The 12,593-nt window shown below is 46.8% G+C and overlaps 1 protein-coding gene and 1 non-coding gene across 3 annotated transcripts in view; both read left to right on the plus strand.

Moving 5' to 3' along the window:
- The window catches only part of LOC138669647 (probable myosin light chain kinase DDB_G0271550), a 223,709-nt gene that overhangs the window by 11,274 nt on the left and 199,842 nt on the right, over positions 1 to 12,593 (plus strand). The window lies entirely within an intron of this gene.
- On the plus strand, positions 3,160 to 3,231 carry TRNAP-AGG (transfer RNA proline (anticodon AGG)). Its single transcript has one exon. It is a non-coding gene; the product is annotated as a tRNA-Pro (tRNA).

Here is a 12,593-nt window from a genome sequence, read left to right on the forward strand (position 1 = left end):
ACGCTGAGGGAATGGGAGCCAGTGAAGAGATTTGCAGAGGGGGGAAATGGAGGAGTAGCGAGGAGAGAGATGGATTAGTCGGGCAGCAGAGTTAAGGATGGACTGGAGAGGTGCAAGGGTGTTAGCAGGGAGGCAACAGAAAAGGATGTTGCAGTAGTCAAGGCGGGAGATGATGAGGGCGTGCACAAGCATTTTAGTAGATTGGGGGTTGAGGAAAGGACGGATCCTGGAGATATTTTTGAGCTGGAAGCGACAGGAGGTGGAAAGAGCTTGGATGTGTGGTTTGAAGGACAGGGCAGAGTCGAAGGTTACTCCAAGGCAGCGGACTTCAGGTACGGGGGAAAGCATGATGTCATTGACTGCGATAGATAGGTCAGGTAAGGAAGATTTGTGGGATGGAGGAAAGACGATGAGTTCAGATTTGTCCACATTGAGTTTGAGGAAGCAAGAGGAGAAGAAGGAGGATATGGCTGATAGGCACTCTGGGATTCTGGACAGCAGAGCGGTGATGTCTGGGCCAGAGAGGTAGATCTGAGTGTCATCAGCATAGAGGTGGTACTGGAATCCATGGGACTTTATGAGTTGTCCCAAGCCAAGTGTATAGATTGAGAAGAGTAGGGGTCCTAGAACAGAGCCTTGGGGAACTCCAACAGAAATAGGGTGGGATGAGGAGGTAGTATGGGAGTGGGAGACGCTGAATGTGCGGTTGGAAAGGTACGAGGCGATCCAGGATAGGGCGAGGTCTTTGATGCCAAAGGAGGAGAGGATCTGTAGTAGGAGGCAGTGGTCAACTGTGTCGAAAGCAGAGGACAGGTCTAGAAGGAGGAGTACAGAGTATTGTCAGTAGCTTTGGTGGTAAGTAGGTCGTTAGTGATTTTGGTCAGGGCAGTCTCAGTTGAGTGATGGGGCGGAAACCAGATTGTAGATTGTCGAACAACAAGTTAGATGAGAGGTGGGAGGAGAGTTCAGCATGGATGTGCTGCTCCAGGAGTTTGGAAGCGAATGGGAGCAGCGATATTGGGCGATAGCTGGACATAGCAGTTGGATCGAGGGTTGGCTTTTTAAGGATAGGCGTGATTGTGGCATGTTTGAACGCAGAGGGGAAGGTGCCAGAAGTTAGTGATAGGTTGAAGAGGTGGGTTAGGGATGGGATAAGTGTGGTGGTGAGGTAGGGGAGGAGGTGGGATGGGATGGGGTCGAGCGCACAGGTGGTGAGGTGCGATTTGGAGAGGAGACAATTAAGCCCCCCTTCAGTGATGTTGGATAGGGAGGTTATGGGGTTTGGGCATTGGTCTGGTATACAAAGGGGTTGTGGTGGTTGAACAATAAAGACTTGCCTTGTCTGGTCGATCTTATTTTTAAAGTGTGTGGCAAAGTCCTCAGCAGAGATGAGGGAGGTTGGAGAGGGCAGTGGGGGGCGGAGGAGGGAGTTAAAGGTTTTGAATAACTGTTTGGGGTTGTAGGATAGGGAAGATACGAGGGTTGTGAAGTAGGCCTGTTTAGCAGAGGTAAGTGCAGATTTAAAAGCGAGTGTTGCTTGTTTGAATACAGTGAAGTCATCTTGCAAGTGTGTTTCCTTCCAACGCCGCTCCGCAACCCTGGACACTTGCCGGAGCATTTTGGTGGTGTTATTGTGCCAAGGTTGTCTATTGATACGTCGCACTCTCCCATGGACGAGAGGGGCAATCGTGTCAATAGCTGATGCGAGAGTGGCATTGTAGAAAGCAGTGGCAGTGTCTGTGTCGTGGAGTGAGGATATGGATGCCAGTGGTAGGATGGAGTCAGAGAGTGTGTGGGTGTCTAGGTGTGCAAGGTTTCTGCGTGGGTGCGCATGTTGCTGGACATGGATGACTGGTGAGGAGGACAGGGATGAGAAGGTGAGCAGATGGTGGTCGGATAGAGGGAGAGGGGAGGTGGTGAAGTTAGATAGAGAGCAGAGATGGGTGAATACCAGGTCTAGTGTATGCCCATCCGTGTGGGTGGCTGCGGAGGACCACTGAGTCAGTCCAAAGGATGAGGTAAGGAACAGAAGTTTGGAGGCTGTTGACTGAAGGGTATCAATGGGGATGTTGATGTCACCCATGATGATGGTGGGAATGTCAGCAGAGAGAAAGTGAAGAAGCCAGGTGGAGAATTGGTCAATAAAGGCAGTGGCTGGGCCCAGAGGTCGGTATATGATGGCCACTTGGAGGTTGGAGGGAGAGTAGATGCGGACAGAATGGACTTCAAAAGGGGAGGATAAGGGAGGGAAGAGGTGGGATTGGGTTAAAGGTGCAGTTTGAAGAAAGGAGAAGACCCACTCCTCCACCATGTTTGTTGCCGGGTCGAGGGGTGTGGGTGAAGTGGAGGCCTCCGTAACACAGCGCAGCAGGGGAGGCGGTGTCAGAGGGTGTTAGCCATGTTTCTGTGAGGCCAAGGAAGGCAAGGTTGAGGGAGAGAAAAAGGTTGTGAATCACATGAAGCTTATTGCAGATTGAGCGGGCATTCCAGAGTGCTCCAGAGAGAGGGAGCAGGGGGGTGGGCGTCAGGGGCATGGGTTTTATGTTGGAAAGATTGCGGAAGTTCATGTTGGATAGGGAGTGATAGGAGGGGGTAGTAATAGGAGGTAAGAGCTGTGGGGGTCCAGGGATGGGAGATGTGTCTCCAGCAGTGAGGAGAAGCAGAGAGAGAGAGAGAGAGAGCAGGTGGGAGAAAGAGAGTGGCCGACTTGTTTTATGTGTTTGTAGGACAGATTTGAGGTTGAGGTTAATGTTTTAGACATTTTTCTATATGTTTATTTTAAAGTCTTGGCCATTTGAATCACCTATCGCCACTACTTTTCTTTAACATCATTAAGTCATGAGTAATTTTTATCTTACTATGAAAAACGGATGTTTTAATTAAATCATATGGATATTGATTATTGAGAAGACCCCCTAAAATTCGTAATCAGATATTTAGCTTCTAATTAACATGTTTGATGCATCAGATCTTGTGAGGGGGATATATATACAGCTAATATTCAAGGAGAAGTACATTTCTATAATCATACTGTTAGTCTGGGGATGCACAGCTGAAGAAGGCATTCCATCCGTACACGTAGGAATGAAATCTGACCTAACCTCTGCTTCAGTGTGGATGTGGCATTGTAACTACATCTGGAGACAGATGTTCTCAGCTGGCTCGTTGGTCTAGGGGTATGATTCTCGCTTAGGGTGCGAGAGGTCCCGGGTTCAAATCCCTGACGAGCCCTTCTTTTATTTGTAATTTTAAGTAATTAATCTATCTATATAATCGAGTAAGGTATACTTCTGTCTGTCTGTCTGTAACGGAAATTCCGCATCGCTGATTGGTCATGGCCGGCAGGCTCGCGAGACCGCTAAGTTACCTGGGTAATTTCGCAATGAATCACTGGGAACGGAAGCTGGCGGCAGCATCGCGCGCATCGGCACAGCTTCGCTGGATGCCGGAAGGTGAGTATATAACTATTTTTTATTTTAATTTTTTTTTTAACAGGGATATGGTGCCCACACTGCTATAGGCTATGTTATATATTGCATGGGCTGTGGTATATACTATGTGGCCTGTGTTATATACTGCGTGGGCTGTGCTATATATTACGTGGGCAGTGTTATATACTACATGGGCTGTGCTATATATTACATGGACTGTGATATATATTACGTGGGCTGTGTTATATACTATGTGGCTGCTAAATACTACGTAGCTGCTATATACTACGTGGCTGTGCTATATAGTACGTGGCTGTCTGTGTTACGTGGGCTGTGCTATATACTACGTGGGCTGTGTTATATGCTGCGTGGGCTGTGCTATATACTGCATGGGCAGTGTTATGTACTGCGTGGGCTGTGTTATATACTTCGTGGGCAGTGTTATATACTGCGTGGGCTGTGTTATATATTATGTGGCATGTGTTATATACTGCGTGAGCTGTGCTATATATTACGTGGGCTGTGCTATATGTTACGTGGGCTGTGTTATATACTACGTGGCTGCTATATACTACGTGGCTGTGCTATATACTCTGTGGCTGCTAGACACTTAGTGGCTGTGCTATATACTACGTGGCTGTGCTATATATTACATGGCTGTGATATACTACGTGGCTGTGCTATATACTACGTGGCTGTGCTATATACTATGTGGCTGTGCTATATACTACATGGCTGTGTTATATACTACGTGGCTGTGTTATATACTACGTGGCTGTGCTAAGCGCAACGCACCGGGTATTCTAGAATATGCACAGTATGTACATATTCTAGAATACCCGATGCGTTAGAATCGGGCCACCATCTAGTTTAGACATAATTATCCATTCTCAATACTTTAGCTTGAGTTGTCTAGCCCTTAGTGGCTGGGCCAAATTTTTTAAAATCTGACCAGTATCACCTTATGTGGTAATAACTCTGGAACGCTTCAACAAATCCCAGTGATTTTGAAATTGTTTATTCATGAGACATTATAATTTATGATAATGGTAAAGTTAGGTCAACCTGTTTTGTGTTTATTTACAAAAAAATATCAGAAATTTGAGAAAAATGTTAAAGGGACTCTGTCAATTGAATTTGGAGGGAACAATCTTCAGCCATAGGGGCGGGGTTTTCGGGTGTTTGATTCACCCTTTCCTTACCCGCTGGCTGCATGCTGGCTGCAATATTGGATTGAAGTTCATTCTCTGTCCTCCGTAGTACACGCCTGCACAAGGCAATCTTGCCTTGCGCAGGCGTGTACTATGGACGACAGAGAATGAACTTCAATCCAATATTGCAGCCAGCATGCAGCCAATGGGTAAGGAAAGGGTGAATCAAACACCCGAAAACCCCACCCCTATGGCTGAAGATTGTTCCCTCCAAATTCAGGTTTAAAGGAGTCCCTTTAAAATGCTACCATTTGTCAAACTTTGAGTGATTATCCCTTTAAGGCCGGGGTCACACTTGCGAGTTCTATGCAAGAAACTCGCGCGAGTCTCTCACCTCAATATCCGGCACTACTGCCGGCGTTTCGGACCGGAGCATTCAGCTGCATAGAAATACATGCAGCCGCACACTCCGGTGCCGAGTGTTGGCGGCAGTGCCGGGTATTGAGGCGAGAGACGCCTGCGAGTTTCTCGCATTGCAGTTGCAAGTGTGACACAGGCTTAATCTAGATAGTCATATCATAGAAAAACATTAATAAATAAAATTTCTCTCATGTAGGCTTTGCATCAGCACCATTTGTAAAGTGTTATTTTATTTTGTTAGCATTTTAGGGTCTCTATCACGACCTAGGCTCTTCAGGTGCTGCTTCCCCTCCAGGCGTGGTGTGGGCAATAACATACAGTCCTATGCCCTCCGGTTCTGCTATGTGTCCTAGAGTACCACACAGTCTCAGGGTCCCGGTGACCGGTTCCTACGCTTCGGCTCTGAGGGTGCCTGGTCACAGTTCCCTTCTGAGCCTCTTTCCTCCTCTTTGCTCCTTTCCTCAGTAGCTCCACCACTTTCAACCTCTCGGGTTTATTTCCTTTCCCTGGAGCTGCAGCTCAGTCCTGGCTGCACGGCTCCACTGTCTGCTCTCTGTTCCAGACTTCCTTTCACTTCCTTTCACTTCTCTCACCAACTGCCTAACCCCTCCTCCAGACCAGAACACTTAAAGCTGGGGAAGCTCCCCTAAATCCAGGTCCTGAGCTCCCCCTTCTGGCCTGGATTCGGAATGTGTTGAATGTGGGAGCGTTACCTGGTAAAGAGAATCCACCTTGCCTCCAAGCATGAAATTACCCTCCCCAAAGGGAAGGCAACATCACTGTAACAACCGGTTACTTGGGGTGTTACACACACAGCGCTTTTGGCAAACTACTCCCACAGACATGGGTTCAAGAATACACTCAGTGCCTTTTTCCACAGTAGTATGACAGACATGGTTGCCTAAGGCTATGTGCACACGTTCAGGATTTCTCGCAGAAAATTCCTGAGAATTCCGGACATTTTCTGCAAGAAATCCGCAAGAAAACCGCATGCGTTTTTGCCGCGATTTTGCCGCGGTTTTGACACGTTTTTTGCCGTGCTTTATTCCGGACACTCCCCAATGCATTTTGGAGTGGGAAATCCGCAAAAAAAACGGAAAATTAATGAACATGCTGCGGTTTTTACCGCAATGCGTTTTTTTCGTGGAAAAAAACGCATCATGTGCACAAAACATGCAGAATTCATTCTAAATGATGGGATGCTTATTGTATGCGTTTTTTTTGCGGTTTTATAGCGTTTTTATCGGGAAAAAACGCAAAAAAAAACACGAAAAAACCGCAACGTGTGCACACAGCCTAAGAGTAGAAAAAAACTTTGACACACAAATCACTCCCACCGCCTTATTTAAAGATTCTAAAAAGTTTTGGGTACACACAGTGCTGTCACAGAGATTGGTGCAGACTACATATAGAGAGTCTTTTTGTAAAACTGTGCACATGCGAAACCTAAAACTGTCCCTCAATACAGAGCTGCATTCTGCCACTACAATAAGCAGAGTAGAATTAAAAAATAAGATTCTTGAACCAGGAGGAACAGGTACAAGTGGAGGGAGGTGGATGTGGCGGTATAGTTGGAAAACGCAGAGGAGGAGATTAAAAACTCAAAAAACTGTGTTGGCTATTTGTGGAAGAGGCCCCCAAATGAAACGAATGGCATATAGAGTTAAAAACTGTCTGGATGCGGCATTTGTGTTTGTTTAGTCATACAAAGGTATGGACAAGTCATGTGGGATCATTGCCTGGTTCATTTTAAGGAATGTTAGGTAGCCCACGCTGAATGTGGACATTCAAATGCACCTGTCTGTGATGAGTCCTGCCATGCTAAGCACATCTTCCAACAGTACTCTTGCTGCAAGACAGGCCTGCACCCCAAAAGGCAAAAAGAGCAAGCTCAGGCCATGTGTCCAATTTGGAGACCTAGAGGTTAAATGGGGCAGACTCATCTGTTAGTATGTGGAGATGTGTGGACAGGAAGTTTTCCACCATGTTGTAACGCTGCCTCCTACTAATGCAGACTGCATCAGATGGTGGTGCTGGGTGTTCATTAAGTTTTTCCACATTTCGGCCATGCTTACCCTGCTTTCTGAGGTGCTGGCTTTGCACCAGCTGAGTTGACAACTTCCACCTGTGCCTTGTTGTTCAACTGAAGCCTCACTGTCTGGTGGGAAAGCCATTAGTAGTTTATCTACCAGCGTGTGCTTGCAATCATGCATTTTGCTATCCCTTTCCAGTGATGGAAGTAATGATGATACGTTGTCCTTGTAGCAGGGATCCATCAGGTTGGCTACCCAGTAATCTGCACTGGTAATAATACGGGCAACTCGGCAGTCATTTTGAAGGCATCACAGCATGGATTGGCTGATGTGTGCAAGGCTGCTCAGAGACAACAACATGCTGTACTCAATGGAAGGCATTCTGGGTACTCTGTATAGAGATGCTCACAAAGTATGAAACAGTATCTGAAAGTGTAGGAAGACAGAATTTGTTGAGTGCCTGAAAAGTTAAAAAGTGAGCATTCAAGTAAAGCAGAGCAGCACGCGATGTAAATATAATTCAGTGGGAAGTAGACTGGCAGAAGTTGGCTCAGCAGTGCTGGGCATAAAGCAACAGAATTAGGGTACCGTTACACTATACGATTTACCAACGATCACGACCAGCGATACGACCTGGCCGTGATCGTTGGTAAGTCGTTGTGTGGTCGCTGGAGAGCTGTCACACAGACAGCTCTCCAGCGACCAACGATGCCGGTAACCAGGGTAACCAGGGTAAACATCGGGTTACTAAGCGCAGGGCCGCGCTTAGTAACCCGATGTTTACCCTGGTTACCAGCGTAAAAGTAAAAACACTACATACTTACCTACCGCTGTCTGTCCCCAGCACTCTGCTTCTCTGCACTCCTCCTGCACTGGCTGTGAGCGTCGGTCAGCCGGAAAGCAGAGCGGTGACGTCACCGCTCTGCTTTCCGGCCGCTGTGCTCACAGCCAGTGCAGGAGGAGTGCAGAGAAGCACAGCGCCGGGGAGAGACAGCGGTAGGTAAGTATGTAGTGTTTGTTTTTTTTACTTTTACGCTGGTAACCAGGGTAAACATCGGGTTACTAAGCGCGGCCCTGCGCTTAGTAACCCGATGTTTACCCTGGTTACAAGCGAACGCATCGCTGGATCGGTGTCACGCACACCGATCCAGTGATGACAGCGGGAGATCCAGAGACGAAAGAATGTTCCAAACGATCTGCTACGACGTACGATTCTCAGCAGGGTCCCTGATCGCTGCTGCGTGTCAGACACAGCGATATCGTATGGATATCGCTGGAACGTCACGAATCGTACCGTCGTAGCGACAAAAGTGCCACTGTGAGACGGTACCCTTAGAAGTGTAGTTTCTACATGGCTGATGTATTATAAAGTATTAGAGGTGTTTGGACTGGGAGCACAATGATAAGCATATGGCCTGAGGCCATACTCTAGCTTGGATAGTGTTACAAATACTGTTGTGAGGAGGATTGAAAACCCTCATTCTATGAAATTTAGAACCAGTAAGCTTAAGGTACCGTCACACTCAGCAACGTTGCAACGAGAACGACAACAATCTGCGACGTTGCAGCGTCCTGGATAGCAATCTCGTTGTGTTTGACACGCAGCAGCGATCTGGATCTCGCTGTTATATCGCTGGTCGGAGCTAGAAGTTCAGAACTTTATTTCGTCGCTAGATCGGCGTGTATCGTCATGTTTGACATCAAAAGCAACGACGCCAGCAACATTTTTACATGGAGCCTGGAGCGAGAACGATAAGTGAGTCGCGTTACTTCACTGGATCGCTCCTGCATTGTTCTGGAGTTGCTGTGTTTGACGTCTCTACAGCAACCTAAACAGCGACGCTCCAGCGATCGGCTCGTTGTCTATATCGCTGCAGTGTTGCTGAGTGTGACGGTACCTTTACAATGTATGAGTTGTGACTACTAAGCAGAAGAATCTGGTTCTGTTTAATAAATCAGAAAATAAGTGATTGTCCATTCCTTTTCTACATTATAAAAACTTGTTTTGCTTGATAAACGCAGACCAAATCTCCAACTGCTTTCATATTCTCAATAAACCGAATAATAAGCATGGATATAGTTTGCCAACGTAAATGTGGGCTAGGTAAAAATGAGAGATAGATAGATGTCCATTTTTCACATCCACTTCCTATGTCATAGGTTCCCTGAGAATGAGCCACTCACAAGAGAACCCGCTGCCTGAACCATCAGAGATGAGTGGGTATTGCCTGGGAAATCTGCTGGCATGGTCTATTGCCCTTGTTACTGATAAGGAATAACTTCTCAGTCTCCTAAGGATGACGTCACAACCTTCTCTAAAGATTAAAGAAAGTTTTATTGTAGCCAGCCATAAGAGCTCTGATAAATGTTAGAACAGAACTGCCTCCATTATGTCAGGGCTAGTGTTGAAAGATACCTTTCGATATCCATAAGTATCGGTATCGGATTGTATCAGCCGATATTCAATGTAAGTCAGTGGGACAAAAATATCGGAATTAAACCCTTTATTTCCTTGTAGGTTAATTCTACATGAAGGAAAACAACTAAGAATAATGTAGGATGTATTGGGGGAGGTGGAGGAGACATTAAAGGCATAGAGGTTTAGCCCAAGCTCCTCTATGCAATCCTATAGTGTTTTCCCACAATTTAGCTGTATACGGATGGGAAGCCACTAATAGGATAAATTTGAACAAATGTGCAGCAGGCTGCACTAATTGAAAAACGGACAATGGAACGGTATGAGGCAGTGATGCACCCTGAGCTGACTACAACCAGCGGTGGCTGTGGACAGACTACAGAGTGAGCTGCACTCACACACACAGAGACCTTGCAGAAACCGGTGAACAGCGCTGCAAGGCAAAAACAAGGTTCTCACACAGCGGTTGCTAAATTAGCCTGGGTAAAGCACAATGAAGCAAATCGCTATCTCAAAACTGGCCCTCAGTCAGAACACAACGTCCTGTCATTAACTGAATTCACAGCAGAGTGAAACCAAAATGGTGGCAGCGACTTTTATATTGCATCATGACATCATTTCAGCAGCCAATCACAGCCATGCCATTAGTCACATGTCTACCATGCACAACAGGATGTGCCCACACTTCTAATCATTCCTCATTGGCTGAATTCTGGCTCTTTGAATTATGGGAACTTCCTATTCCGGTATCCGATATACTCTGCAAATAAATGTTGAGGGGGCACCACGGTCCACACAGTGGGATCACCCTGACCTACAATGTATGCATAACCAAAAAACAGCACAGAAGAAAAGTGAAGGCCATACAAAAGGGGATCACCACACCATGGATTCAGCAAATATAAACACAATTTTATTATATTACAAATATGCTACAATACAAATGAAACAGGCAATAAAGAAAACACACAATTAAAAACAATTAAAAAAGGCAGCATACTTGTTCCTTGAGAACACAGCCCATAATAGGGCCTACACCTGCGCCAGAGTAAATAGGTCAATACCCACTAGAACAATACCTATATGGACACCACCGTACATGCACTTACAATACAATAGGGCAAACCCATGAATGTGTGTTCAAGGTAAACAGAATAAAGGACAGTCTTATCAAAATATAGCATTGCACAGTTTACCCAAGTAGTGCTGCCGCAAATACAACCATAAATGCTACCCCTAATAAAGGCATGTCCCTTATTTGGCATACACAAAAGCAGAGACCCTGAATCGCATTACCAAATAAGGTTAAATGCGGTATCCGATATACTTAAAGTATCGGAACTCGGTATCGGAATTCCGATACTGCAAATATCGGCCGATACCCGATACTTGCAGTATCGGAATGCTCAACACTAGTCAGGGCACAATTGCCTTCTCAAGGGAAATTAAGTATTGCATGTGAGCTATATTTGTAATCAATGGCTGAGATGTTACATCCTTATGATATAATGGGGACAGATGAAGATAACTGTGATGTCTCACCTTGTGAGACGCCCCCAAATGAGTTGTTTTTGAGCAACAAACACAGTTGGCTTTAGTGCAGCAGAATGGTTGAGTCGTCGAGGAGTGGTGTCAAAGAAGTAACGGACACAAGAGAAAATGCCAAACTAGCATGGCAGAGTTATAACAGGGTTGAATGGCGTGTCATAGCTGGAATAGAGTTGACTGGTGTGACAAAGCTGGAAAAGAGTTTACAATTGTATCAGCTGAAACAGAGTTCACTGGTGTGGCAGAGCTGAAACAGAGTTTACTGGTGTGGCAGAGCTGAAACAGAGTTTACTGGTATTGCAAAGCTGGAGCAGATTTTTCTCGTGTGGCAGGGCTGGAGCAGAGTTTACTGGTGTGACGGAGCTGGAGCAGAGTTTACTGGTGTGGCAGACCTGGGACAGAGTTGATCGATGTGGCAAAGCTGGAGCAGAGTTGACTGGTGTGTCAGAGCTGGAACAGAGTTTACTGGTATTGCAAAGCTGGAGCAGATTTTACTCGTGTGGCAGGGCTGGAGCAGAGTTTACTGTTGTGATGGACCTGGAGCAGAAATTACTAGTGGGGCAGAGCCGGAGCAGAGGTTACTCATGTGGCAGAGCTGGAGCAGAGTTTATTGGTGTGGCAGAGCCGGAGCAGAGGTTACTCATGTGGCAGAGCTGGAGCAGAGTTTATTGGTGTGGCAGAGCTGGAGCAGAGTTTATTGGTGTGGCAGAGCTGGAGCAGAACTTACTAGTGGGGCAGAGCTGGAGCAGCGTTTACTGGTGTGGCAGAGCTGGAGCACAGTTTACTAGTGTGGCAGAGCTGGAGCAGAGTTTACTGGTGTGGCAGAGCTGGAGCACAGTTTACTGGTGTGGCAGAGCTGGAGCACAGTTTACTGGTGTGGCAGAGCTGGAACAGTTTACTGGTGTGGCAGAGCTGGAGCACAATTTACTTGTGTGACAGAGCTGGAGCAATGTTTACTGATGTGGCAGAGCTGGAGCACAGTATACTGGTGTGGCAGAGCTGGAGCACAGTTTACTGGTGTGGCAGAGCTGGAACAGTTTACTGGTGTGGCAGAGCTGGAGCACAATTTACTGGTGTGGCAGAGCTGGAGCAGTTTACTGGTGTGGCAGAGCTGGAACAGTTTACTGGTGTGGCAGAGCTGGAGCACAATTTACTGGTGTGGCAGAGCTGGAGCACAGTTTACTGGTGTGGCAGAGCTGGAGCACAGATTACTGGTGTGGCAGAGCGGGAGCACAGTTTACTGGTGTGGCAGAGCTGTAGCACAGTTTAGTGGTGTGGCAGAGCTGGAGAACAGTTTACTGGTGTGGCAGAGCTGGAGCAGATTTTACTGGTGTGGCAGAGCTGGATCACAGTTTACTGGTGTGGCAGTGCTGGAGTACAGTTTACTGGTGTGGCAAAGCTGGAGCACAGTTTACTGGTGTGGCAGAGCTGTAGCACAGTTTAGTGGTGTGGCAGAGCTGGAGAACAGTTTACTGGTGTGGCAGAGCTGGAGCAGATTTTACTGGTGTGGCAGAGCTGGATCACAGTTTACTGGTGTGGCAGTGCTGGAGTACAGTTTACTGGTGTGGTAAAGCTGGAGCACAGTTTACTGGTG

Source organism: Ranitomeya imitator, chromosome 3 (genome assembly GCF_032444005.1).
Source record: "Ranitomeya imitator isolate aRanImi1 chromosome 3, aRanImi1.pri, whole genome shotgun sequence".
NCBI classification, from domain to species: Eukaryota; Metazoa; Chordata; class Amphibia; order Anura; family Dendrobatidae; genus Ranitomeya; species Ranitomeya imitator.